Source organism: Oncorhynchus nerka, unplaced genomic scaffold, assembly GCF_034236695.1.
Source record: "Oncorhynchus nerka isolate Pitt River unplaced genomic scaffold, Oner_Uvic_2.0 unplaced_scaffold_894, whole genome shotgun sequence".
NCBI lineage: Eukaryota > Metazoa > Chordata > Actinopteri > Salmoniformes > Salmonidae > Oncorhynchus > Oncorhynchus nerka.
The window spans coordinates 57,799-81,313 of NW_027040401.1; the positions used below are offsets into that span (position 1 = coordinate 57,799).

The window sequence follows — 23,515 nt, forward strand, 5'->3', positions numbered from 1 at the left end:
ACAAGACCAATGCCTTATTTCGGGAAATTGCAAACATGTTCAAATTAGCTGAGCTAATGAAATTAAACGACCACGAAGGGACTCGAACCCTCAATCTTCTGATTCGAAGTCAGACGCCTTATCCATTAGGCCACGCAGTCTATGTGATACATCCCTATTTGACATCATAGAGACTTTGCTATGCAACAATAGACATCAAATTGTGAACCTGTCCGAATGAGGAAAGCTAGTGATTTTAACAAGTAAGAAGTAACTCTTTCCTTCAATCTTGCGATGCAGATTCAGACACAATGATTCTCAGGCCTTGCAGTCTTAGATTATTAAAGTTGAACAACAATGTCCAAGCTTTTCAAAGCAACAAGACCAATGCCTTATTTCGGAAATTGCAAACATGTTCAAATTAGCTGAGCTAATGAAATTAAACGACCACGAAGGGACTCGAACCCTCAATCTTCTGATTCAAGTCAGACGCCTTATCCATTAGGCCACGCAGTCTATGTGATACATCCCTATTTGACATCATAGAGACTTTGCTATGCAACAATAGACATCAAATTGTGAACCTGTCCGAATGAGGAAAGCTAGTGATTTTAACAAGTAAGAAGTAACTCTTTCCTTCAATCTTGCGATGCAGATTCAGACACAATGATTCTCAGGCCTTGCAGTCTTAGATTATTAAAGTTGAACAACAATGTCCAAGCTTTTCAAAGCAACAAGACCAATGCCTTATTTCGGGAAATTGCAAACATGTTCAAATTAGCTGAGCTAATGAAATTAAACGACCACGAAGGGACTCGAACCCTCAATCTTCTGATTCAAGTCAGACGCCTTATCCATTAGGCCACGCAGTCTATGTGATACATCCCTATTTGACATCATAGAGACTTTGCTATGCAACAATAGACATCAAATTGTGAACCTGTCCGAATGAGGAAAGCTAGTGATTTTAACAAGTAAGAAGTAACTCTTTCCTTCAATCTTGCGATGCAGATTCAGACACAATGATTCTCAGGCCTTGCAGTCTTAGATTATTAAAGTTGAACAACAATGTCCAAGCTTTTCAAAGCAACAAGACCAATGCCTTATTTCGGGAAATTGCAAACATGTTCAAATTAGCTGAGCTAATGAAATTAAACGACCACGAAGGGACTCGAACCCTCAATCTTCTGATTCGAAGTCAGACGCCTTATCCATTAGGCCACGCAGTCTATGTGATACATCCCTATTTGACATCATAGAGACTTTGCTATGCAACAATAGACATCAAATTGTGAACCTGTCCGAATGAGGAAAGCTAGTGATTTTAACAAGTAAGAAGTAACTCTTTCCTTCAATCTTGCGATGCAGATTCAGACACAATGATTCTCAGGCCTTGCAGTCTTAGATTATTAAAGTTGAACAACAATGTCCAAGCTTTTCAAAGCAACAAGACCAATGCCTTATTTCGGAAATTGCAAACATGTTCAAATTAGCTGAGCTAATGAAATTAAACGACCACGAAGGGACTCGAACCCTCAATCTTCTGATTCGAAGTCAGACGCCTTATCCATTAGGCCACGCAGTCTATGTGATACATCCCTATTTGACATCATAGAGACTTTGCTATGCAACAATAGACATCAAATTGTGAACCTGTCCGAATGAGGAAAGCTAGTGATTTTAACAAGTAAGAAGTAACTCTTTCCTTCAATCTTGCGATGCAGATTCAGACACAATGATTCTCAGGCCTTGCAGTCTTAGATTATTAAAGTTGAACAACAATGTCCAAGCTTTTCAAAGCAACAAGACCAATGCCTTATTTCGGGAAATTGCAAACATGTTCAAATTAGCTGAGCTAATGAAATTAAACGACCACGAAGGGACTCGAACCCTCAATCTTCTGATTCGAAGTCAGACGCCTTATCCATTAGGCCACGCAGTCTATGTGATACATCCCTATTTGACATCATAGAGACTTTGCTATGCAACAATAGACATCAAATTGTGAACCTGTCCGAATGAGGAAAGCTAGTGATTTTAACAAGTAAGAAGTAACTCTTTCCTTCAATCTTGCGATGCAGATTCAGACACAATGATTCTCAGGCCTTGCAGTCTTAGATTATTAAAGTTGAACAACAATGTCCAAGCTTTTCAAAGCAACAAGACCAATGCCTTATTTCGGGAAATTGCAAACATGTTCAAATTAGCTGAGCTAATGAAATTAAACGACCACGAAGGGACTCGAACCCTCAATCTTCTGATTCGAAGTCAGACGCCTTATCCATTAGGCCACGCAGTCTATGTGATACATCCCTATTTGACATCATAGAGACTTTGCTATGCAACAATAGACATCAAATTGTGAACCTGTCCGAATGAGGAAAGCTAGTGATTTTAACAAGTAAGAAGTAACTCTTTCCTTCAATCTTGCGATGCAGATTCAGACACAATGATTCTCAGGCCTTGCAGTCTTAGATTATTAAAGTTGAACAACAATGTCCAAGCTTTTCAAAGCAACAACAAGACCAATGCCTTATTTCGGGAAACTTGCAAACATGTTCAAATTAGCTGAGCTAATGAAATTAAACGACCACGAAGGGACTCGAACCCTCAATCTTCTGATTCAAGTCAGACGCCTTATCCATTAGGCCACGCAGTCTATATGATACATCCCTATTTGACATCATAGAGACTTTGCTATGCAACAATAGACATCAAATTGTGAACCTGTCCGAATGAGGAAAGCTAGTGATTTTAACAAGTAAGAAGTAACTCTTTCCTTCAATCTTGCGATGCAGATTCAGACACAATGATTCTCAGGCCTTGCAGTCTTAGATTATTAAAGTTGAACAACAATGTCCAAGCTTTTCAAAGCAACAAGACCAATGCCTTATTTCGGGAAATTGCAAACATGTTCAAATTAGCTGAGCTAATGAAATTAAACGACCACGAAGGGACTCGAACCCTCAATCTTCTGATTCGAAGTCAGACGCCTTATCCATTAGGCCACGCAGTCTATGTGATACATCCCTATTTGACATCATAGAGACTTTGCTATGCAACAATAGACATCAAATTGTGAACCTGTCCGAATGAGGAAAGCTAGTGATTTTTAACAAGTAAGAAGTAACTCTTTCCTTCAATCTTGCGATGAAGATTCAGACACAATGATTCTCAGGCCTTGCAGTCTTAGATTATTAAAGTTGAACAACAATGTCCAAGCTTTTCAAAGCAACAAGACCAATGCCTTATTTCGGGAAATTGCAAACATGTTCAAATTAGCTGAGCTAATGAAATTAAACGACCACGAAGGGACTCGAACCCTCAATCTTCTGATTCAAAGTCAGACGCCGTATCCATTAGGCCACGCAGTCTATATGATACATCCCTATTTGACATCATAGAGACTTTGCTATGCAACAATAGACATCAAATTGTGAACCTGTCCGAATGAGGAAAGCTAGTGATTTTAACAAGTAAGAAGTAACTCTTTCCTTCAATCTTGCGATGCAGATTCAGACACAATGATTCTCAGGCCTTGCAGTCTTAGATTATTAAAGTTGAACAACAATGTCCAAGCTTTTCAAAGCAACAAGACCAATGCCTTATTTCGGGAAATTGCAAACATGTTCAAATTAGCTGAGCTAATGAAATTAAACGACCACGAAGGGACTCGAACCCTCAATCTTCTGATTCGAAGTCAGACGCCTTATCCATTAGGCCACGCAGTCTATGTGATACATCCCTATTTGACATCATAGAGACTTTGCTATGCAACAATAGACATCAAATTGTGAACCTGTCCGAATGAGGAAAGCTAGTGATTTTAACAAGTAAGAAGTAACTCTTTCCTTCAATCTTGCGATGCAGATTCAGACACAATGATTCTCAGGCCTTGCAGTCTTAGATTATTATTAAAGTTGAACAACAATGTCCAAGCTTTTCAAAGCAACAAGACCAATGCCTTATTTCGGGAAATTGCAAACATGTTCAAATTAGCTGAGCTAATGAAATTAAACGACCACGAAGGGACTCGAACCCTCAATCTTCTGATTCGAAGTCAGACGCCTTATCCATTAGGCCACGCAGTCTATATGATACATCCCTATTTGACATCATAGAGACTTTGCTATGCAACAATAGACATCAAATTGTGAACCTGTCCGAATGAGGAAAGCTAGTGATTTTAACAAGTAAGAAGTAACTCTTTCCTTCAATCTTGCGATGCAGATTCAGACACAATGATTCTCAGGCCTTGCAGTCTTAGATTATTAAAGTTGAACAACAATGTCCAAGCTTTTCAAAGCAACAAGACCAATGCCTTATTTCGTGAAACTGCAAACATGTTCAAATTAGCTGAGCTAATGAAATTAAACGACCACGAAGGGACTCGAACCCTCAATCTTCTGATTCAAGTCAGACGCCTTATCCATTAGGCCACGCAGTCTATATGATACATCCCTATTTGACATCATAGAGACTTTGCTATGCAACAATAGACATCAAATTGTGAACCTGTCCGAATGAGGAAAGCTAGTGATTTTAACAAGTAAGAAGTAACTCTTTCCTTCAATCTTGCGATGCAGATTCAGACACAATGATTCTCAGGCCTTGCAGTCTTAGATTATTAAAGTTGAACAACAATGTCCAAGCTTTTCAAAGCAACAAGACCAATGCCTTATTTCGGGAAATTGCAAACATGTTCAAATTAGCTGAGCTAATGAAATTAAACGACCACGAAGGGACTCGAACCCTCAATCTTCTGATTCGAAGTCAGACGCCTTATCCATTAGGCCACGCAGTCTATGTGATACATCCCTATTTGACATCATAGAGACTTTGCTATGCAACAATAGACATCAAATTGTGAACCTGTCCGAATGAGGAAAGCTAGTGATTTTAACAAGTAAGAAGTAACTCTTTCCTTCAATCTTGCGATGCAGATTCAGACACAATGATTCTCAGGACTTGCAGTCTTAGATTATTAAAGTTGAACAACAATGTCCAAGCTTTTCAAAGCAACAAGACCAATGCCTTATTTCGGGAAATTGCAAACATGTTCAAATTAGCTGAGCTAATGAAATTAAACCACCACAAAGGGACTTGAACCCTCAATCTTCTGATTCGAAGTCAGACGCCTTATCCATTAGGCCACGCAGTCTATGTGATACATCCCTATTTGACATCATAGAGACTTTGCTATGCAACAATAGACATCAAATTGTGAACCTGTCCGAATGAGGAAAGCTAGTGATTTTTAACAAGTAAGAAGTAACTCTTTCCTTCAATCTTGCGATGCAGATTCAGACACAATGATTCTCAGGCCTTGCAGTCTTAGATTATTAAAGTTGAACAACAATGTCCAAGCTTTTCAAAGCAACAAGACCAATGCCTTATTTCGGGAAATTGCAAACATGTTCAAATTAGCTGAGCTAATGAAATTAAACGACCACGAAGGGACTCGAACCCTCAATCTTCTGATTCGAAGTCAGACGCCTTATCCATTAGGCCACGCAGTCTATGTGATACATCCCTATTTGACATCATAGAGACTTTGCTATGCAACAATAGACATCAAATTGTGAACCTGTCCGAATGAGGAAAGCTAGTGATTTTAACAAGTAAGAAGTAACTCTTTCCTTCAATCTTGCGATGCAGATTCAGACACAATGATTCTCAGGCCTTGCAGTCTTAGATTATTAAAGTTGAACAACAATGTCCAAGCTTTTCAAAGCAACAAGACCAATGCCTTATTTCGGGAAATTGCAAACATGTTCAAATTAGCTGAGCTAATGAAATTAAACGACCACGAAGGGACTCGAACCCTCAATCTTCTGATTCGAAGTCAGACGCCTTATCCATTAGGCCACGCAGTCTATATGATACATCCCTATTTGACATCATAGAGACTTTGCTATGCAACAATAGACATCAAATTGTGAACCTGTCCGAATGAGGAAAGCTAGTGATTTTAACAAGTAAGAAGTAACTCTTTCCTTCAATCTTGCGATGCAGATTCAGACACAATGATTCTCAGGCCTTGCAGTCTTAGATTATTAAAGTTGAACAACAATGTCCAAGCTTTTCAAAGCAACAAGACCAATGCCTTATTTCGGGAAATTGCAAACATGTTCAAATTAGCTGAGCTAATGAAATTAAACGACCACGAAGGGACTCGAACCCTCAATCTTCTGATTCGAAGTCAGACGCCTTATCCATTAGGCCACGCAGTCTATGTGATACATCCCTATTTGACATCATAGAGACTTTGCTATGCAACAATAGACATCAAATTGTGAACCTGTCCGAATGAGGAAAGCTAGTGATTTTAACAAGTAAGAAGTAACTCTTTCCTTCAATCTTGCGATGCAGATTCAGACACAATGATTCTCAGGCCTTGCAGTCTTAGATTATTAAAGTTGAACAACAATGTCCAAGCTTTTCAAAGCAACAAGACCAATGCCTTATTTCGGGAAACATGTTCAAATTAGCTGAGCTAATGAAATTAAACGACCACGAAGGGACTCGAACCCTCAATCTTCTGATTCGAAGTCAGACGCCTTATCCATTAGGCCACGCAGTCTATATGATACATCCCTATTTGACATCATAGAGACTTTGCTATGCAACAATAGACATCAAATTGTGAACCTGTCCGAATGAGGAAAGCTAGTGATTTTAACAAGTAAGAAGTAACTCTTTCCTTCAATCTTGCGATGCAGATTCAGACACAATGATTCTCAGGCCTTGCAGTCTTAGATTATTAAAGTTGAACAACAATGTCCAAGCTTTTCAAAGCAACAAGACCAATGCCTTATTTCGGGAAATTGCAAACATGTTCAAATTAGCTGAGCTAATGAAATTAAACGACCACGAAGGGACTCGAACCCTCAATCTTCTGATTCGAAGTCAGACGCCTTATCCATTAGGCCACGCAGTCTATGTGATACATCCCTATTTGACATCATAGAGACTTTGCTATGCAACAATAGACATCAAATTGTGAACCTGTCCGAATGAGGAAAGCTAGTGATTTTTAACAAGTAAGAAGTAACTCTTTCCTTCAATCTTGCGATGCAGATTCAGACACAATGATTCTCAGGCCTTGCAGTCTTAGATTATTAAAGTTGAACAACAATGTCCAAGCTTTTCAAAGCAACAAGACCAATGCCTTATTTCGGGAAATTGCAAACATGTTCAAATTAGCTGAGCTAATGAAATTAAACGACCACGAAGGGACTCGAACCCTCAATCTTCTGATTCGAAGTCAGACGCCTTATCCATTAGGCCACGCAGTCTATGTGATACATCCCTATTTGACATCATAGAGACTTTGCTATGCAACAATAGACATCAAATTGTGAACCTGTCCGAATGAGGAAAGCTAGTGATTTTAACAAGTAAGAAGTAACTCTTTCCTTCAATCTTGCGATGCAGATTCACACAATGATTCTCAGGCCTTGCAGTCTTAGATTATTAAAGTTGAACAACAATGTCCAAGCTTTTCAAAGCAACAAGACCAATGCCTTATTTCGGGAAATTGCAAACATGTTCAAATTAGCTGAGCTAATGAAATTAAACGACCACGAAGGGACTCGAACCCTCAATCTTCTGATTCGAAGTCAGACGCCTTATCCATTAGGCCACGCAGTCTATATGATACATCCCTATTTGACATCATAGAGACTTTGCTATGCAACAATAGACATCAAATTGTGAACCTGTCCGAATGAGGAAAGCTAGTGATTTTAACAAGTAAGAAGTAACTCTTTCCTTCAATCTTGCGATGCAGATTCAGACACAATGATTCTCAGGCCTTGCAGTCTTAGATTATTAAAGTTGAACAACAATGTCCAAGCTTTTCAAAGCAACAAGACCAATGCCTTATTTCGGGAAATTGCAAACATGTTCAAATTAGCTGAGCTAATGAAATTAAACGACCACGAAGGGACTCGAACCCTCAATCTTCTGATTCGAAGTCAGACGCCTTATCCATTAGGCCACGCAGTCTATGTGATACATCCCTATTTGACATCATAGAGACTTTGCTATGCAACAATAGACATCAAATTGTGAACCTGTCCGAATGAGGAAAGCTAGTGATTTTTAACAAGTAAGAAGTAACTCTTTCCTTCAATCTTGCGATGCAGATTCAGACACAATGATTCTCAGGCCTTGCAGTCTTAGATTATTAAAGTTGAACAACAATGTCCAAGCTTTTCAAAGCAACAAGACCAATGCCTTATTTCGTGAAACTGCAAACATGTTCAAATTAGCTGAGCTAATGAAATTAAACGACCACAAAGGGACTCGAACCCTCAATCTTCTGAATCGAAGTCAGACGCCTTATCCATTAGGCCACACAGTCTATGTGATACATCCCTATTTGACATCATAGAGACTTTGCTATGCAACAATAGACATCAAATTGTGAACCTGTCCGAATGAGGAAAGCTAGTGATTTTTAACAAGTAAGAAGTAACTCTTTCCTTCAATCTTGCGATGAAGATTCAGACACAATGATTCTCAGGCCTTGCAGTCTTAGATTATTAAAGTTGAACAACAATGTCCAAGCTTTTCAAAGCAACAAGACCAATGCCTTATTTCGTGAAACTGCAAACATGTTCAAATTAGCTGAGCTAATGAAATTAAACGACCACAAAGGGACTCGAACCCTCAATCTTCTGATTCAAAAGTCAGACGCCTTATCCATTAGGCCACGCAGTCTATATGATACATCCCTATTTGACATCATAGAGACTTTGCTATGCAACAATAGACATCAAATTGTGAACCTGTCCGAATGAGGAAAGCTAGTGATTTTAACAAGTAAGAAGTAACTCTTTCCTTCAATCTTGCGATGCAGATTCAGACACAATGATTCTCAGGCCTTGCAGTCTTAGATTATTAAAGTTGAACAACAATGTCCAAGCTTTTCAAAGCAACAAGACCAATGCCTTATTTCGGGAAATTGCAAACATGTTCAAATTAGCTGAGCTAATGAAATTAAACGACCACGAAGGGACTCGAACCCTCAATCTTCTGATTCAAGTCAGACGCCTTATCCATTAGGCCACGCAGTCTATGTGATACATCCCTATTTGACATCATAGAGACTTTGCTATGCAACAATAGACATCAAATTGTGAACCTGTCCGAATGAGGAAAGCTAGTGATTTTAACAAGTAAGAAGTAACTCTTTCCTTCAATCTTGCGATGCAGATTCAGACACAATGATTCTCAGGCCTTGCAGTCTTAGATTATTAAAGTTGAACAACAATGTCCAAGCTTTTCAAAGCAACAAGACCAATGCCTTATTTCGGGAAATTGCAAACATGTTCAAATTAGCTGAGCTAATGAAATTAAACGACCACGAAGGGACTCGAACCCTCAATCTTCTGATTCGAAGTCAGACGCCTTATCCATTAGGCCACGCAGTCTATGTGATACATCCCTATTTGACATCATAGAGACTTTGCTATGCAACAATAGACATCAAATTGTGAACCTGTCCGAATGAGGAAAGCTAGTGATTTTAACAAGTAAGAAGTAACTCTTTCCTTCAATCTTGCGATGCAGATTCAGACACAATGATTCTCAGGCCTTGCAGTCTTAGATTATTAAAGTTGAACAACAATGTCCAAGCTTTTCAAAGCAACAAGACCAATGCCTTATTTCGGGAAACTTGCAAACATGTTCAAATTAGCTGAGCTAATGAAATTAAACGACCACAAAGGGACTCGAACCCTCAATCTTCTGATTCAAGTCAGACGCCTTATCCATTAGGCCACGCAGTCTATATGATACATCCCTATTTGACATCATAGAGACTTTGCTATGCAACAATAGACATCAAATTGTGAACCTGTCCGAATGAGGAAAGCTAGTGATTTTAACAAGTAAGAAGTAACTCTTTCCTTCAATCTTGCGATGCAGATTCAGACACAATGATTCTCAGGCCTTGCAGTCTTAGATTATTAAAGTTGAACAACAATGTCCAAGCTTTTCAAAGCAACAAGACCAATGCCTTATTTCGGGAAATTGCAAACATGTTCAAATTAGCTGAGCTAATGAAATTAAACGACCACGAAGGGACTCGAACCCTCAATCTTCTGATTCGAAGTCAGACGCCTTATCCATTAGGCCACGCAGTCTATGTGATACATCCCTATTTGACATCATAGAGACTTTGCTATGCAACAATAGACATCAAATTGTGAACCTGTCCGAATGAGGAAAGCTAGTGATTTTAACAAGTAAGAAGTAACTCTTTCCTTCAATCTTGCGATGCAGATTCAGACACAATGATTCTCAGGCCTTGCAGTCTTAGATTATTAAAGTTGAACAACAATGTCCAAGCTTTTCAAAGCAACAAGACCAATGCCTTATTTCGGGAAATTGCAAACATGTTCAAATTAGCTGAGCTAATGAAATTAAACGACCACGAAGGGACTCGAACCCTCAATCTTCTGATTCAAGTCAGACGCCTTATCCATTAGGCCACGCAGTCTATGTGATACATCCCTATTTGACATCATAGAGACTTTGCTATGCAACAATAGACATCAAATTGTGAACCTGTCCGAATGAGGAAAGCTAGTGATTTTAACAAGTAAGAAGTAACTCTTTCCTTCAATCTTGCGATGCAGATTCAGACACAATGATTCTCAGGCCTTGCAGTCTTAGATTATTAAAGTTGAACAACAATGTCCAAGCTTTTCAAAGCAACAAGACCAATGCCTTATTTCGGGAAATTGCAAACATGTTCAAATTAGCTGAGCTAATGAAATTAAACGACCACGAAGGGACTCGAACCCTCAATCTTCTGATTCGAAGTCAGACGCCTTATCCATTAGGCCACGCAGTCTATGTGATACATCCCTATTTGACATCATAGAGACTTTGCTATGCAACAATAGACATCAAATTGTGAACCTGTCCGAATGAGGAAAGCTAGTGATTTTAACAAGTAAGAAGTAACTCTTTCCTTCAATCTTGCGATGCAGATTCAGACACAATGATTCTCAGGCCTTGCAGTCTTAGATTATTAAAGTTGAACAACAATGTCCAAGCTTTTCAAAGCAACAAGACCAATGCCTTATTTCGGGAAATTGCAAACATGTTCAAATTAGCTGAGCTAATGAAATTAAACGACCACGAAGGGACTCGAACCCTCAATCTTCTGATTCAAGTCAGACGCCTTATCCATTAGGCCACGCAGTCTATGTGATACATCCCTATTTGACATCATAGAGACTTTGCTATGCAACAATAGACATCAAATTGTGAACCTGTCCGAATGAGGAAAGCTAGTGATTTTAACAAGTAAGAAGTAACTCTTTCCTTCAATCTTGCGATGCAGATTCAGACACAATGATTCTCAGGCCTTGCAGTCTTAGATTATTAAAGTTGAACAACAATGTCCAAGCTTTTCAAAGCAACAAGACAATGCCTTATTTCGGGAAATTGCAAACATGTTCAAATTAGCTGAGCTAATGAAATTAAACGACCACGAAGGGACTCGAACCCTCAATCTTCTGATTCGAAGTCAGACGCCTTATCCATTAGGCCACGCAGTCTATGTGATACATCCCTATTTGACATCATAGAGACTTTGCTATGCAACAATAGACATCAAATTGTGAACCTGTCCGAATGAGGAAAGCTAGTGATTTTAACAAGTAAGAAGTAACTCTTTCCTTCAATCTTGCGATGCAGATTCAGACACAATGATTCTCAGGCCTTGCAGTCTTAGATTATTAAAGTTGAACAACAATGTCCAAGCTTTTCAAAGCAACAAGACCAATGCCTTATTTCGGGAAATTGCAAACATGTTCAAATTAGCTGAGCTAATGAAATTAAACGACCACGAAGGGACTCGAACCCTCAATCTTCTGATTCGAAGTCAGACGCCTTATCCATTAGGCCACGCAGTCTATGTGATACATCCCTATTTGACATCATAGAGACTTTGCTATGCAACAATAGACATCAAATTGTGAACCTGTCCGAATGAGGAAAGCTAGTGATTTTAACAAGTAAGAAGTAACTCTTTCCTTCAATCTTGCGATGCAGATTCAGACACAATGATTCTCAGGCCTTGCAGTCTTAGATTATTAAAGTTGAACAACAATGTCCAAGCTTTTCAAAGCAACAAGACCAATGCCTTATTTCGGGAAATTGCAAACATGTTCAAATTAGCTGAGCTAATGAAATTAAACGACCACGAAGGGACTCAAACCCTCAATCTTCTGATTCGAAGTCAGACGCCTTATCCATTAGGCCACGCAGTCTATGTGATACATCCCTATTTGACATCATAGAGACTTTGCTATGCAACAATAGACATCAAATTGTGAACCTGTCCGAATGAGGAAAGCTAGTGATTTTAACAAGTAAGAAGTAACTCTTTCCTTCAATCTTGCGATGCAGATTCAGACACAATGATTCTCAGGCCTTGCAGTCTTAGATTATTAAAGTTGAACAACAATGTCCAAGCTTTTCAAAGCAACAAGACCAATGCCTTATTTCGGGAAATTGCAAACATGTTCAAATTAGCTGAGCTAATGAAATTAAACGACCACGAAGGGACTCGAACCCTCAATCTTCTGATTCGAAGTCAGACGCCTTATCCATTAGGCCACGCAGTCTATGTGATACATCCCTATTTGACATCATAGAGACTTTGCTATGCAACAATAGACATCAAATTGTGAACCTGTCCGAATGAGGAAAGCTAGCGATTTTAACAAGTAAGAAGTAATTCTTTCCTTCAATCTTGCGATGCAGATTCAGACACAATGATTCTCAGGCCTTGCAGTCTTAGATTATTAAAGTTGAACAACAATGTCCAAGCTTTCAAAGCAACAATGCCTTATTCCGGGAAATTGCAAACATGTTCAAATTAGCTGAGCTAATGAACTTAAACCACCACGAAGGGACTTGAACCCTCAATCTTCTGATTCGAAGTCAGACGCCTTATCCATTAGGCCACGCAGTCTATGTGATACATCCCTATTTGACATCATAGAGACTTTGCTATGCAACAATAGACATCAAATTGTGAACCTGTCCGAATGAGGAAAGCTAGTGATTTTAACAAGTAAGAAGTAACTCTTTCCTTCAATCTTGCGATGCAGATTCAGACACAATGATTCTCAGGCCTTGCAGTCTTAGATTATTAAAGTTGAACAACAATGTCCAAGCTTTTCAAAGCAACAAGACCAATGCCTTATTTCGGGAAACTACAAACATGTTCAAATTAGCTGAGCTAATGAAATTAAACGACCACAAAGGTACTCGAACCCTCAATCTTCTGATTCAAAGTCAGACGCCTTATCCATTAGGCCACGCAGTCTATATGATACATCCCTATTTGACATCATAGAGACTTTGCTATGCAACAATAGACATCAAATTGTGAACCTGTCCGAATGAGGAAAGCTAGTGATTTTAACAAGTAAGAAGTAACGCTTTCCTTCAATCTTGCGATGCAGATTCAGACACAATGATTCAGGCCTTGCAGTCTTAGATTATTAAAGTTGAACAACAATGTCCAAGCTTTTCAAAGCAACAAGACCAATGCCTTATTTCGGGAAATTGCAAACATGTTCAAATTAGCTGAGCTAATGAAATTAAACGACCACGAAGGGACTCGAACCCTCAATCTTCTGATTCGAAGTCAGACGCCTTATCCATTAGGCCACGCAGTCTATGTGATACATCCCTATTTGACATCATAGAGACTTTGCTATGCAACAATAGACATCAAATTGTGAACCTGTCCGAATGAGGAAAGCTAGTGATTTTTAACAAGTAAGAAGTAACTCTTTCCTTCAATCTTGCGATGCAGATTCAGACACAATGATTCTCAGGCCTTGCAGTCTTAGATTATTAAAGTTGAACAACAATGTCCAAGCTTTTCAAAGCAACAAGACCAATGCCTTATTTCGGGAAACTGCAAACATGTTCAAATTAGCTGAGCTAATGAAATTAAACGACCACGAAGGGACTCGAACCCTCAATCTTCTGATTCTAAGTCAGACGCCTTATCCATTAGGCCACGCAGTCTATATGATACATCCTTATTTGACATCATAGAGACTTTGCTATGCAACAATAGACATCAAATTGTGAACCTGTCCGAATGAGGAAAGCTAGTGATTTTAACAAGTAAGAAGTAACGCTTTCCTTCAATCTTGCGATGCAGATTCAGACACAATGATTCTCAGGCCTTGCAGTCTTAGATTATTAAAGTTGAACAACAATGTCCAAGCTTTTCAAAGCAACAAGACTTATGCCTTATTTCGGAAATTGCAAACATGTTCAAATTAGCTGAGCTAATGAAATTAAACGACCACGAAGGGACTCGAACCCTCAATCTTCTGATTCGAAGTCAGACGCCTTATCCATTAGGCCACGCAGTCTATGTGATACATCCCTATTTGACATCATAGAGACTTTGCTATGCAACAATAGACATCAAATTGTGAACCTGTCCGAATGAGGAAAGCTAGTGATTTTTAACAAGTAAGAAGTAACTCTTTCCTTCAATCTTGCGATGCAGATTCAGACACAATGATTCTCAGGCCTTGCAGTCTTAGATTATTAAAGTTGAACAACAATGTCCAAGCTTTTCAAAGCAACAAGACCAATGCCTTATTTCGGGAAATTGCAAACATGTTCAAATTAGCTGAGCTAATGAAATTAAACGACCACGAAGGGACTCGAACCCTCAATCTTCTGATTCGAAGTCAGACGCCTTATCCATTAGGCCACGCAGTCTATGTGATACATCCCTATTTGACATCATAGAGACTTTGCTATGCAACAATAGACATCAAATTGTGAACCTGTCCGAATGAGGAAAGCTAGTGATTTTAACAAGTAAGAAGTAACTCTTTCCTTCAATCTTGCGATGCAGATTCAGACACAATGATTCTCAGGCCTTGCAGTCTTAGATTATTAAAGTTGAACAACAATGTCCAAGCTTTTCAAAGCAACAAGACCAATGCCTTATTTCGGGAAATTGCAAACATGTTCAAATTAGCTGAGCTAATGAAATTAAACGACCACGAAGGGACTCGAACCCTCAATCTTCTGATTCGAAGTCAGACGCCTTATCCATTAGGCCACGCAGTCTATGTGATACATCCCTATTTGACATCATAGAGACTTTGCTATGCAACAATAGACATCAAATTGTGAACCTGTCCGAATGAGGAAAGCTAGTGATTTTAACAAGTAAGAAGTAACTCTTTCCTTCAATCTTGCGATGCAGATTCAGACACAATGATTCTCAGGCCTTGCAGTCTTAGATTATTAAAGTTGAACAACAATGTCCAAGCTTTTCAAAGCAACAAGACCAATGCCTTATTTCGGGAAATTGCAAACATGTTCAAATTAGCTGAGCTAATGAAATTAAACGACCACGAAGGGACTCGAACCCTCAATCTTCTGATTCGAAGTCAGACGCCTTATCCATTAGGCCACGCAGTCTATGTGATACATCCCTATTTGACATCATAGAGACTTTGCTATGCAACAATAGACATCAAATTGTGAACCTGTCCGAATGAGGAAAGCTAGTGATTTTAACAAGTAAGAAGTAACTCTTTCCTTCAATCTTGCGATGCAGATTCAGACACAATGATTCTCAGGCCTTGCAGTCTTAGATTATTAAAGTTGAACAACAATGTCCAAGCTTTTCAAAGCAACAAGACCAATGCCTTATTTCGGGAAATTGCAAACATGTTCAAATTAGCTGAGCTAATGAAATTAAACGACCACGAAGGGACTCGAACCCTCAATCTTCTGATTCAAGTCAGACGCCTTATCCATTAGGCCACGCAGTCTATGTGATACATCCCTATTTGACATCATAGAGACTTTGCTATGCAACAATAGACATCAAATTGTGAACCTGTCCGAATGAGGAAAGCTAGTGATTTTAACAAGTAAGAAGTAACTCTTTCCTTCAATCTTGCGATGCAGATTCAGACACAATGATTCTCAGGCCTTGCAGTCTTAGATTATTAAAGTTGAACAACAATGTCCAAGCTTTTCAAAGCAACAAGACCAATGCCTTATTTCGGGAAATTGCAAACATGTTCAAATTAGCTGAGCTAATGAAATTAAACGACCACGAAGGGACTCGAACCCTCAATCTTCTGATTCGAAGTCAGACGCCTTATCCATTAGGCCACGCAGTCTATGTGATACATCCCTATTTGACATCATAGAGACTTTGCTATGCAACAATAGACATCAAATTGTGAACCTGTCCGAATGAGGAAAGCTAGTGATTTTAACAAGTAAGAAGTAACTCTTTCCTTCAATCTTGCGATGCAGATTCAGACACAATGATTCTCAGGCCTTGCAGTCTTAGATTATTAAAGTTGAACAACAATGTCCAAGCTTTTCAAAGCAACAAGACCAATGCCTTATTTCGGGAAATTGCAAACATGTTCAAATTAGCTGAGCTAATGAAATTAAACGACCACGAAGGGACTCGAACCCTCAATCTTCTGATTCAAGTCAGACGCCTTATCCATTAGGCCACGCAGTCTATGTGATACATCCCTATTTGACATCATAGAGACTTTGCTATGCAACAATAGACATCAAATTGTGAACCTGTCCGAATGAGGAAAGCTAGTGATTTTTAACAAGTAAGAAGTAACTCTTTCCTTCAATCTTGCGATGCAGATTCAGACACAATGATTCTCAGGCCTTGCAGTCTTAGATTATTAAAGTTGAACAACAATGTCCAAGCTTTTCAAAGCAACAAGACCAATGCCTTATTTCGGGAAATTGCAAACATGTTCAAATTAGCTGAGCTAATGAGGAAAGCTTGATTTTAACAAGTAAGAAGTAACGCTTTCCTTCAATCTTGCGATGCAGATTCAGACACAATGATTCTCAGGCCTTGCAGTCTTAGATTATTAAAGTTGAACAACAATGTCCAAGCTTTTCAAAGCAACAAGACCAATTTATTTCTGCATGTTCAAATTAGCTGAGCTAATGAAATTAAACGACCACGAAGGGACTCGAACCCTCAATCTTCTGATTCGAAGTCAGACGCCTTATCCATTAGGCCACGTCTATGTGATACATCCCTATTTGACATCATAGAGACTTTGCTATGCAACAATAGACATCAAATTGTGAACCTGTCCGAATGAGGAAAGCTAGTGATTTTAACAAGTAAGAAGTAACTCTTTCCTTCAATCTTGCGATGCAGATTCAGACACAATGATTCTCAGGCCTTGCAGTCTTAGATTATTAAAGTTGAACAACAATGTCCAAGCTTTTCAAAGCAACAAGACCAATGCCTTATTTCGGGAAATTGCAAACATGTTCAAATTAGCTGAGCTAATGAAATTAAACGACCACGAAGGGACTCGAACCCTCAATCTTCTGATTCGAAGTCAGACGCCTTATCCATTAGGCCACGCAGTCTATGTGATACATCCCTATTTGACATCATAGAGACTTTGCTATGCAACAATAGACATCAAATTGTGAACCTGTCCGAATGAGGAAAGCTAGTGATTTTAACAAGTAAGAAGTAACTCTTTCCTTCAATCTTGCGATGCAGATTCAGACACAATGATTCTCAGGCCTTGCAGTCTTAGATTATTAAAGTTGAACAACAATGTCCAAGCTTTTCAAAGCAACAAGACCAATGCCTTATTTCGGGAAATTGAAACATGTTCAAATTAGCTGAGCTAATGAAATTAAACGACCACGAAGGGACTCGAACCCTCAATCTTCTGATTCAAGTCAGACGCCTTATCCATTAGGCCACGCAGTCTATGTGATACATCCCTATTTGACATCATAGAGACTTTGCTATGCAACAATAGACATCAAATTGTGAACCTGTCCGAATGAGGAAAGCTAGTGATTTTAACAAGTAAGAAGTAACTCTTTCCTTCAATCTTGCGATGCAGATTCAGACACAATGATTCTCAGGCCTTGCAGTCTTAGATTATTAAAGTTGAACAACAATGTCCAAGCTTTTCAAAGCAACAAGACCAATGCCTTATTTCGTGAAACTGCAAACATGTTCAAATTAGCTGAGCTAATGAAATTAAACGACCACGAAGGGACTCGAACCCTCAATCTTCTGATTCAAAGTCAGACGCCTTATCCATTAGGCCACGCAGTCTATATGATACATCCCTATTTGACATCATAGAGACTTTGCTATGCAACAATAGACATCAAATTGTGAACCTGTCCGAATGAGGAAAGCTAGTGATTTTAACAAGTAAGAAGTAACTCTTTCCTTCAATCTTGCGATGCAGATTCAGACACAATGATTCTCAGGCCTTGCAGTCTTAGATTATTAAAGTTGAACAACAATGTCCAAGCTTTTCAAAGCAACAAGACCAATGCCTTATTTCGGGAAATTGCAAACATGTTCAAATTAGCTGAGCTAATGAAATTAAACGACCACGAAGGGACTCGAACCCTCAATCTTCTGATTCGAAGTCAGACGCCTTATCCATTAGGCCACGCAGTCTATGTGATACATCCCTATTTGACATCATAGAGACTTTGCTATGCAACAATAGACATCAAATTGTGAACCTGTCCGAATGAGGAAAGCTAGTGATTTTAACAAGTAAGAAGTAACTCTTTCCTTCAATCTTGCGATGCAGATTCAGACACAATGATTCTCAGGCCTTGCAGTCTTAGATTATTAAAGTTGAACAACAATGTCCAAGCTTTTCAAAGCAACAAGACCAATGCCTTATTTCGGGAAATTGCAAACATGTTCAAATTAGCTGAGCTAATGAAATTAAAACGACCACGAAGGGACTCGAACCCTCAATCTTCTGATTCGAAGTCAGACGCCTTATCCATTAGGCCACGCAGTCTATGTGATACATCCCTATTTGACATCATAGAGACTTTGCTATGCAACAATAGACATCAAATTGTGAACCTGTCCGAATGAGGAAAGCTAGTGATTTTAACAAGTAAGAAGTAACTCTTTCCTTCAATCTTGCGATGCAGATTCAGACACAATGATTCTCAGGCCTTGCAGTCTTAGATTATTAAAGTTGAACAACAATGTCCAAGCTTTTCAAAGCAACAAGACCAATGCCTTATTTCGGGAAATTGCAAACATGTTCAAATTAGCTGAGCTAATGAAATTAAACGACCACGAAGGGACTCGAACCCTCAATCTTCTGATTCGAAGTCAGACGCCTTATCCATTAGGCCACGCAGTCTATATGATACATCCCTATTTGACATCATAGAGACTTTGCTATGCAACAATAGACATCAAATTGTGAACCTGTCCGAATGAGGAAAGCTAGTGATTTTAACAAGTAAGAAGTAACTCTTTCCTTCAATCTTGCGATGCAGATTCAGACACAATGATTCTCAGGCCTTGCAGTCTTAGATTATTAAAGTTGAACAACAATGTCCAAGCTTTTCAAAGCAACAAGACCAATGCCTTATTTCGGGAAATTGCAAACATGTTCAAATTAGCTGAGCTAATGAAATTAAACGACCACGAAGGGACTCGAACCCTCAATCTTCTGATTCGAAGTCAGACGCCTTATCCATTAGGCCACGCAGTCTATGTGATACATCCCTATTTGACATCATAGAGACTTTGCTATGCAACAATAGACATCAAATTGTGAACCTGTCCGAATGAGGAAAGCTAGTGATTTTAACAAGTAAGAAGTAACTCTTTCCTTCAATCTTGCGATGCAGATTCAGACACAATGATTCTCAGGCCTTGCAGTCTTAGATTATTAAAGTTGAACAACAATGTCCAAGCTTTTCAAAGCAACAAGACCAATGCCTTATTTCGGGAAATTGCAAACATGTTCAAATTAGCTGAGCTAATGAAATTAAACGACCACGAAGGGACTCGAACCCTCAATCTTCTGATTCAAGTCAGACGCCTTATCCATTAGGCCACAGTCTTAGATCTATTAAAGTGATACATCCCTATTTGACATCATAGAGACTTTGCTATGCAACAATAGACATCAAATTGTGAACCTGTCCGAATGAGGAAAGCTAGTGATTTTAACAAGTAAGAAGTAACTCTTTCCTTCAATCTTGCGATGCAGATTCAGACACAATGATTCTCAGGCCTTGCAGTCTTAGATTATTAAAGTTGAACAACAATGTCCAAGCTTTTCAAAGCAACAAGACCAATGCCTTTTTCGGAAATTGCAAACATGTTCAAATTAGCTGAGCTAATGAAATTAAACGACCACGAAGGGACTCGAACCCTCAATCTTCTGATTCGAAGTCAGACGCCTTATCCATTAGGCCACGCAGTCTATGTGATACATCCCTATTTGACATCATAGAGACTTTGCTATGCAACAATAGACATCAAATTGTGAACCTGTCCGAATGAGGAAAGCTAGTGATTTTTAACAAGTAAGAAGTAACTCTTTCCTTCAATCTTGCGATGCAGATTCAGACACAATGATTCTCAGGCCTTGCAGTCTTAGATTATTAAAGTTGAACAACAATGTCCAAGCTTTTCAAAGCAACAAGACCAATGCCTTATTTCGGGAAATTGCAAACATGTTCAAATTAGCTGAGCTAATGAAATTAAACGACCACGAAGGGACTCGAACCCTCAATCTTCTGATTCGAAGTCAGACGCCTTATCCATTAGGCCACGCAGTCTATGTGATACATCCCTATTTGACATCATAGAGACTTTGCTATGCAACAATAGACATCAAATTGTGAACCTGTCCGAATGAGGAAAGCTAGTGATTTTAACAAGTAAGAAGTAACTCTTTCCTTCAATCTTGCGATGCAGATTCAGACACAATGATTCTCAGGCCTTGCAGTCTTAGATTATTAAAGTTGAACAACAATGTCCAAGCTTTTCAAAGCAACAAGACCAATGCCTTATTTCGGGAAATTGCAAACATGTTCAAATTAGCTGAGCTAATGAAATTAAACGACCACGAAGGGACTCGAACCCTCAATCTTCTGATTCGAAGTCAGACGCCTTATCCATTAGGCCACGCAGTCTATGTGATACATCCCTATTTGACATCATAGAGACTTTGCTATGCAACAATAGACATCAAATTGTGAACCTGTCCGAATGAGGAAAGCTAGTGATTTTAACAAGTAAGAAGTAACTCTTTCCTTCAATCTTGCGATGCAGATTCAGACACAATGATTCTCAGGCCTTGCAGTCTTAGATTATTAAAGTTGAACAACAATGTCCAAGCTTTTCAAAGCAACAAGACCAATGCCTTATTTCGGGAAATTGCAAACATGTTCAAATTAGCTGAGCTAATGAAATTAAACGACCACGAAGGGACTCGAACCCTCAATCTTCTGATTCGAAGTCAGACGCCTTATCCATTAGGCCACGCAGTCTATGTGATACATCCCTATTTGACATCATAGAGACTTTGCTATGCAACAATAGACATCAAATTGTGAACCTGTCCGAATGAGGAAAGCTAGTGATTTTAACAAGTAAGAAGTAACTCTTTCCTTCAATCTTGCGATGCAGATTCAGACACAATGATTCTCAGGCCTTGCAGTCTTAGATTATTAAAGTTGAACAACAATGTCCAAGCTTTTCAAAGCAACAAGACCAATGCCTTATTTCGGGAAATTGCAAACATGTTCAAATTAGCTGAGCTAATGAAATTAAACGACCACGAAGGGACTCGAACCCTCAATCTTCTGATTCGAAGTCAGACGCCTTATCCATTAGGCCACGCAGTCTATGTGATACATCCCTATTTGACATCATAGAGACTTTGCTATGCAACAATAGACATCAAATTGTGAACCTGTCCGAATGAGGAAAGCTAGTGATTTTAACAAGTAAGAAGTAACTCTTTCCTTCAATCTTGCGATGCAGATTCAGACACAATGATTCTCAGGCCTTGCAGTCTTAGATTATTAAAGTTGAACAACAATGTCCAAGCTTTTCAAAGCAACAAGACCAATGCCTTATTTCGGGAAATTGCAAACATGTTCAAATTAGCTGAGCTAATGAAATTAAACGACCACGAAGGGACTCGAACCCTCAATCTTCTGATTCGAAGTCAGACGCCTTATCCATTAGGCCACGCAGTCTATATGATACATCCCTATTTGACATCATAGAGACTTTGCTATGCAACAATAGACATCAAATTGTGAACCTGTCCGAATGAGGAAAGCTAGTGATTTTTAACAAGTAAGAAGTAACGCTTTCCTTCAATCTTGCGATGCAGATTCAGACACAATGATTCTCAGGCCTTGCAGTCTTAGATTATTAAAGTTGAACAACAATGTCCAAGCTTTTCAAAGCAACAAGACCAATGCCTTATTTCGGGAAATTGCAAACATGTTCAAATTAGCTGAGCTAATGAAATTAAACGACCACGAAGGGACTCGAACCCTCAATCTTCTGATTCGAAGTCAGACGCCTTATCCATTAGGCCACGCAGTCTATATGATACATCCCTATTTGACATCATAGAGACTTTGCTATGCAACAATAGACATCAAATTGTGAACCTGTCCGAATGAGGAAAGCTAGTGATTTTAACAAGTAAGAAGTAACTCTTTCCTTCAATCTTGCGATGCAGATTCAGACACAATGATTCTCAGGCCTTGCAGTCTTAGATTATTAAAGTTGAACAACAATGTCCAAGCTTTTCAAAGCAACAAGACCAATGCCTTATTTCGGGAAATTGCAAACATGTTCAAATTAGCTGAGCTAATGAAATTAAACGACCACGAAGGGACTCGAACCCTCAATCTTCTGATTCGAAGTCAGACGCCTTATCCATTAGGCCACGCAGTCTATGTGATACATCCCTATTTGACATCATAGAGACTTTGCTATGCAACAATAGACATCAAATTGTGAACCTGTCCGAATGAGGAAAGCTAGTGATTTTAACAAGTAAGAAGTAACTCTTTCCTTCAATCTTGCGATGCAGATTCAGACACAATGATTCTCAGGCCTTGCAGTCTTAGATTATTAAAGTTGAACAACAATGTCCAAGCTTTTCAAAGCAACAAGACCAATGCCTTATTTCGGAAACTGCAAACATGTTCAAATTAGCTGAGCTAATGAAATTAAACGACCACAAAGGGACTCGAACCCTCAATCTTCTGATTCAAAGTCAGACGCCTTATCCATTAGGCCACGCAGTCTATATGATACATCCCTATTTGACATCATAGAGACTTTGCTATGCAACAATAGACATCAAATTGTGAACCTGTCCGAATGAGGAAAGCTAGTGATTTTAACAAGTAAGAAGTAACTCTTTCCTTCAATCTTGCGATGCAGATTCAGACACAATGATTCTCAGGCCTTGCAGTCTTAGATTATTAAAGTTGAACAACAATGTCCAAGCTTTTCAAAGCAACAAGACCAATGCCTTATTTCGGGAAATTGCAAACATGTTCAAATTAGCTGAGCTAATGAAATTAAACGACCACGAAGGGACTCGAACCCTCAATCTTCTGATTCGAAGTCAGACGCCTTATCCATTAGGCCACGCAGTCT

General features: G+C 39.0%; 49 non-coding genes across 49 annotated transcripts; all 49 read right to left on the minus strand.

The window, feature by feature from the left end:
• Positions 1 to 67: 67 nt before the first annotated feature.
• Positions 68 to 140, minus strand: trnar-ucg (transfer RNA arginine (anticodon UCG)). The gene has a single exon. It is a non-coding gene; the product is annotated as a tRNA-Arg (tRNA).
• A 995-nt stretch (positions 141 to 1,135) lies between these two features.
• trnar-ucg (transfer RNA arginine (anticodon UCG)) lies at positions 1,136 to 1,208 on the minus strand. The gene has a single exon. It is a non-coding gene; the product is annotated as a tRNA-Arg (tRNA).
• Positions 1,209 to 1,491: 283 nt separating this feature from the next.
• trnar-ucg (transfer RNA arginine (anticodon UCG)) lies at positions 1,492 to 1,564 on the minus strand. Its single transcript has one exon. It is a non-coding gene; the product is annotated as a tRNA-Arg (tRNA).
• A 284-nt stretch (positions 1,565 to 1,848) lies between these two features.
• On the minus strand, positions 1,849 to 1,921 carry trnar-ucg (transfer RNA arginine (anticodon UCG)). Its single transcript has one exon. It is a non-coding gene; the product is annotated as a tRNA-Arg (tRNA).
• A 284-nt stretch (positions 1,922 to 2,205) lies between these two features.
• trnar-ucg (transfer RNA arginine (anticodon UCG)) lies at positions 2,206 to 2,278 on the minus strand. Its single transcript has one exon. It is a non-coding gene; the product is annotated as a tRNA-Arg (tRNA).
• Positions 2,279 to 2,922: 644 nt separating this feature from the next.
• trnar-ucg (transfer RNA arginine (anticodon UCG)) lies at positions 2,923 to 2,995 on the minus strand. The gene has a single exon. It is a non-coding gene; the product is annotated as a tRNA-Arg (tRNA).
• A 285-nt stretch (positions 2,996 to 3,280) lies between these two features.
• On the minus strand, positions 3,281 to 3,353 carry trnaq-uug (transfer RNA glutamine (anticodon UUG)). The gene has a single exon. It is a non-coding gene; the product is annotated as a tRNA-Gln (tRNA).
• A 284-nt stretch (positions 3,354 to 3,637) lies between these two features.
• trnar-ucg (transfer RNA arginine (anticodon UCG)) lies at positions 3,638 to 3,710 on the minus strand. Its single transcript has one exon. It is a non-coding gene; the product is annotated as a tRNA-Arg (tRNA).
• A 287-nt stretch (positions 3,711 to 3,997) lies between these two features.
• Positions 3,998 to 4,070, minus strand: trnar-ucg (transfer RNA arginine (anticodon UCG)). The gene has a single exon. It is a non-coding gene; the product is annotated as a tRNA-Arg (tRNA).
• A 640-nt stretch (positions 4,071 to 4,710) lies between these two features.
• trnar-ucg (transfer RNA arginine (anticodon UCG)) lies at positions 4,711 to 4,783 on the minus strand. The gene has a single exon. It is a non-coding gene; the product is annotated as a tRNA-Arg (tRNA).
• Positions 4,784 to 5,425: 642 nt separating this feature from the next.
• trnar-ucg (transfer RNA arginine (anticodon UCG)) lies at positions 5,426 to 5,498 on the minus strand. Its single transcript has one exon. It is a non-coding gene; the product is annotated as a tRNA-Arg (tRNA).
• Positions 5,499 to 5,782: 284 nt separating this feature from the next.
• Positions 5,783 to 5,855, minus strand: trnar-ucg (transfer RNA arginine (anticodon UCG)). Its single transcript has one exon. It is a non-coding gene; the product is annotated as a tRNA-Arg (tRNA).
• A 284-nt stretch (positions 5,856 to 6,139) lies between these two features.
• Positions 6,140 to 6,212, minus strand: trnar-ucg (transfer RNA arginine (anticodon UCG)). The gene has a single exon. It is a non-coding gene; the product is annotated as a tRNA-Arg (tRNA).
• A 277-nt stretch (positions 6,213 to 6,489) lies between these two features.
• Positions 6,490 to 6,562, minus strand: trnar-ucg (transfer RNA arginine (anticodon UCG)). The gene has a single exon. It is a non-coding gene; the product is annotated as a tRNA-Arg (tRNA).
• A 284-nt stretch (positions 6,563 to 6,846) lies between these two features.
• On the minus strand, positions 6,847 to 6,919 carry trnar-ucg (transfer RNA arginine (anticodon UCG)). The gene has a single exon. It is a non-coding gene; the product is annotated as a tRNA-Arg (tRNA).
• A 285-nt stretch (positions 6,920 to 7,204) lies between these two features.
• On the minus strand, positions 7,205 to 7,277 carry trnar-ucg (transfer RNA arginine (anticodon UCG)). The gene has a single exon. It is a non-coding gene; the product is annotated as a tRNA-Arg (tRNA).
• Positions 7,278 to 7,559: 282 nt separating this feature from the next.
• On the minus strand, positions 7,560 to 7,632 carry trnar-ucg (transfer RNA arginine (anticodon UCG)). The gene has a single exon. It is a non-coding gene; the product is annotated as a tRNA-Arg (tRNA).
• Positions 7,633 to 7,916: 284 nt separating this feature from the next.
• On the minus strand, positions 7,917 to 7,989 carry trnar-ucg (transfer RNA arginine (anticodon UCG)). Its single transcript has one exon. It is a non-coding gene; the product is annotated as a tRNA-Arg (tRNA).
• A 643-nt stretch (positions 7,990 to 8,632) lies between these two features.
• trnak-uuu (transfer RNA lysine (anticodon UUU)) lies at positions 8,633 to 8,706 on the minus strand. The gene has a single exon. It is a non-coding gene; the product is annotated as a tRNA-Lys (tRNA).
• Positions 8,707 to 9,346: 640 nt separating this feature from the next.
• trnar-ucg (transfer RNA arginine (anticodon UCG)) lies at positions 9,347 to 9,419 on the minus strand. The gene has a single exon. It is a non-coding gene; the product is annotated as a tRNA-Arg (tRNA).
• A 641-nt stretch (positions 9,420 to 10,060) lies between these two features.
• Positions 10,061 to 10,133, minus strand: trnar-ucg (transfer RNA arginine (anticodon UCG)). Its single transcript has one exon. It is a non-coding gene; the product is annotated as a tRNA-Arg (tRNA).
• Positions 10,134 to 10,773: 640 nt separating this feature from the next.
• Positions 10,774 to 10,846, minus strand: trnar-ucg (transfer RNA arginine (anticodon UCG)). The gene has a single exon. It is a non-coding gene; the product is annotated as a tRNA-Arg (tRNA).
• Positions 10,847 to 11,485: 639 nt separating this feature from the next.
• trnar-ucg (transfer RNA arginine (anticodon UCG)) lies at positions 11,486 to 11,558 on the minus strand. Its single transcript has one exon. It is a non-coding gene; the product is annotated as a tRNA-Arg (tRNA).
• A 284-nt stretch (positions 11,559 to 11,842) lies between these two features.
• trnar-ucg (transfer RNA arginine (anticodon UCG)) lies at positions 11,843 to 11,915 on the minus strand. The gene has a single exon. It is a non-coding gene; the product is annotated as a tRNA-Arg (tRNA).
• Positions 11,916 to 12,556: 641 nt separating this feature from the next.
• trnar-ucg (transfer RNA arginine (anticodon UCG)) lies at positions 12,557 to 12,629 on the minus strand. Its single transcript has one exon. It is a non-coding gene; the product is annotated as a tRNA-Arg (tRNA).
• A 634-nt stretch (positions 12,630 to 13,263) lies between these two features.
• trnaq-uug (transfer RNA glutamine (anticodon UUG)) lies at positions 13,264 to 13,336 on the minus strand. The gene has a single exon. It is a non-coding gene; the product is annotated as a tRNA-Gln (tRNA).
• Positions 13,337 to 13,618: 282 nt separating this feature from the next.
• trnar-ucg (transfer RNA arginine (anticodon UCG)) lies at positions 13,619 to 13,691 on the minus strand. The gene has a single exon. It is a non-coding gene; the product is annotated as a tRNA-Arg (tRNA).
• A 285-nt stretch (positions 13,692 to 13,976) lies between these two features.
• On the minus strand, positions 13,977 to 14,049 carry trnal-uag (transfer RNA leucine (anticodon UAG)). The gene has a single exon. It is a non-coding gene; the product is annotated as a tRNA-Leu (tRNA).
• Positions 14,050 to 14,332: 283 nt separating this feature from the next.
• On the minus strand, positions 14,333 to 14,405 carry trnar-ucg (transfer RNA arginine (anticodon UCG)). Its single transcript has one exon. It is a non-coding gene; the product is annotated as a tRNA-Arg (tRNA).
• Positions 14,406 to 14,690: 285 nt separating this feature from the next.
• trnar-ucg (transfer RNA arginine (anticodon UCG)) lies at positions 14,691 to 14,763 on the minus strand. The gene has a single exon. It is a non-coding gene; the product is annotated as a tRNA-Arg (tRNA).
• Positions 14,764 to 15,047: 284 nt separating this feature from the next.
• trnar-ucg (transfer RNA arginine (anticodon UCG)) lies at positions 15,048 to 15,120 on the minus strand. The gene has a single exon. It is a non-coding gene; the product is annotated as a tRNA-Arg (tRNA).
• Positions 15,121 to 15,404: 284 nt separating this feature from the next.
• trnar-ucg (transfer RNA arginine (anticodon UCG)) lies at positions 15,405 to 15,477 on the minus strand. The gene has a single exon. It is a non-coding gene; the product is annotated as a tRNA-Arg (tRNA).
• A 640-nt stretch (positions 15,478 to 16,117) lies between these two features.
• On the minus strand, positions 16,118 to 16,190 carry trnar-ucg (transfer RNA arginine (anticodon UCG)). Its single transcript has one exon. It is a non-coding gene; the product is annotated as a tRNA-Arg (tRNA).
• Positions 16,191 to 17,366: 1,176 nt separating this feature from the next.
• trnar-ucg (transfer RNA arginine (anticodon UCG)) lies at positions 17,367 to 17,439 on the minus strand. Its single transcript has one exon. It is a non-coding gene; the product is annotated as a tRNA-Arg (tRNA).
• A 639-nt stretch (positions 17,440 to 18,078) lies between these two features.
• trnaq-uug (transfer RNA glutamine (anticodon UUG)) lies at positions 18,079 to 18,151 on the minus strand. Its single transcript has one exon. It is a non-coding gene; the product is annotated as a tRNA-Gln (tRNA).
• A 284-nt stretch (positions 18,152 to 18,435) lies between these two features.
• trnar-ucg (transfer RNA arginine (anticodon UCG)) lies at positions 18,436 to 18,508 on the minus strand. The gene has a single exon. It is a non-coding gene; the product is annotated as a tRNA-Arg (tRNA).
• Positions 18,509 to 18,793: 285 nt separating this feature from the next.
• Positions 18,794 to 18,866, minus strand: trnar-ucg (transfer RNA arginine (anticodon UCG)). Its single transcript has one exon. It is a non-coding gene; the product is annotated as a tRNA-Arg (tRNA).
• A 284-nt stretch (positions 18,867 to 19,150) lies between these two features.
• On the minus strand, positions 19,151 to 19,223 carry trnar-ucg (transfer RNA arginine (anticodon UCG)). The gene has a single exon. It is a non-coding gene; the product is annotated as a tRNA-Arg (tRNA).
• Positions 19,224 to 19,507: 284 nt separating this feature from the next.
• Positions 19,508 to 19,580, minus strand: trnar-ucg (transfer RNA arginine (anticodon UCG)). Its single transcript has one exon. It is a non-coding gene; the product is annotated as a tRNA-Arg (tRNA).
• A 647-nt stretch (positions 19,581 to 20,227) lies between these two features.
• On the minus strand, positions 20,228 to 20,300 carry trnar-ucg (transfer RNA arginine (anticodon UCG)). The gene has a single exon. It is a non-coding gene; the product is annotated as a tRNA-Arg (tRNA).
• A 285-nt stretch (positions 20,301 to 20,585) lies between these two features.
• On the minus strand, positions 20,586 to 20,658 carry trnar-ucg (transfer RNA arginine (anticodon UCG)). The gene has a single exon. It is a non-coding gene; the product is annotated as a tRNA-Arg (tRNA).
• Positions 20,659 to 20,942: 284 nt separating this feature from the next.
• Positions 20,943 to 21,015, minus strand: trnar-ucg (transfer RNA arginine (anticodon UCG)). The gene has a single exon. It is a non-coding gene; the product is annotated as a tRNA-Arg (tRNA).
• Positions 21,016 to 21,299: 284 nt separating this feature from the next.
• trnar-ucg (transfer RNA arginine (anticodon UCG)) lies at positions 21,300 to 21,372 on the minus strand. Its single transcript has one exon. It is a non-coding gene; the product is annotated as a tRNA-Arg (tRNA).
• Positions 21,373 to 21,656: 284 nt separating this feature from the next.
• Positions 21,657 to 21,729, minus strand: trnar-ucg (transfer RNA arginine (anticodon UCG)). The gene has a single exon. It is a non-coding gene; the product is annotated as a tRNA-Arg (tRNA).
• Positions 21,730 to 22,013: 284 nt separating this feature from the next.
• Positions 22,014 to 22,086, minus strand: trnar-ucg (transfer RNA arginine (anticodon UCG)). The gene has a single exon. It is a non-coding gene; the product is annotated as a tRNA-Arg (tRNA).
• Positions 22,087 to 22,371: 285 nt separating this feature from the next.
• On the minus strand, positions 22,372 to 22,444 carry trnar-ucg (transfer RNA arginine (anticodon UCG)). The gene has a single exon. It is a non-coding gene; the product is annotated as a tRNA-Arg (tRNA).
• A 284-nt stretch (positions 22,445 to 22,728) lies between these two features.
• trnar-ucg (transfer RNA arginine (anticodon UCG)) lies at positions 22,729 to 22,801 on the minus strand. Its single transcript has one exon. It is a non-coding gene; the product is annotated as a tRNA-Arg (tRNA).
• A 283-nt stretch (positions 22,802 to 23,084) lies between these two features.
• trnaq-uug (transfer RNA glutamine (anticodon UUG)) lies at positions 23,085 to 23,157 on the minus strand. The gene has a single exon. It is a non-coding gene; the product is annotated as a tRNA-Gln (tRNA).
• A 284-nt stretch (positions 23,158 to 23,441) lies between these two features.
• Positions 23,442 to 23,514, minus strand: trnar-ucg (transfer RNA arginine (anticodon UCG)). The gene has a single exon. It is a non-coding gene; the product is annotated as a tRNA-Arg (tRNA).
• Position 23,515: the final 1 nt, after the last annotated feature.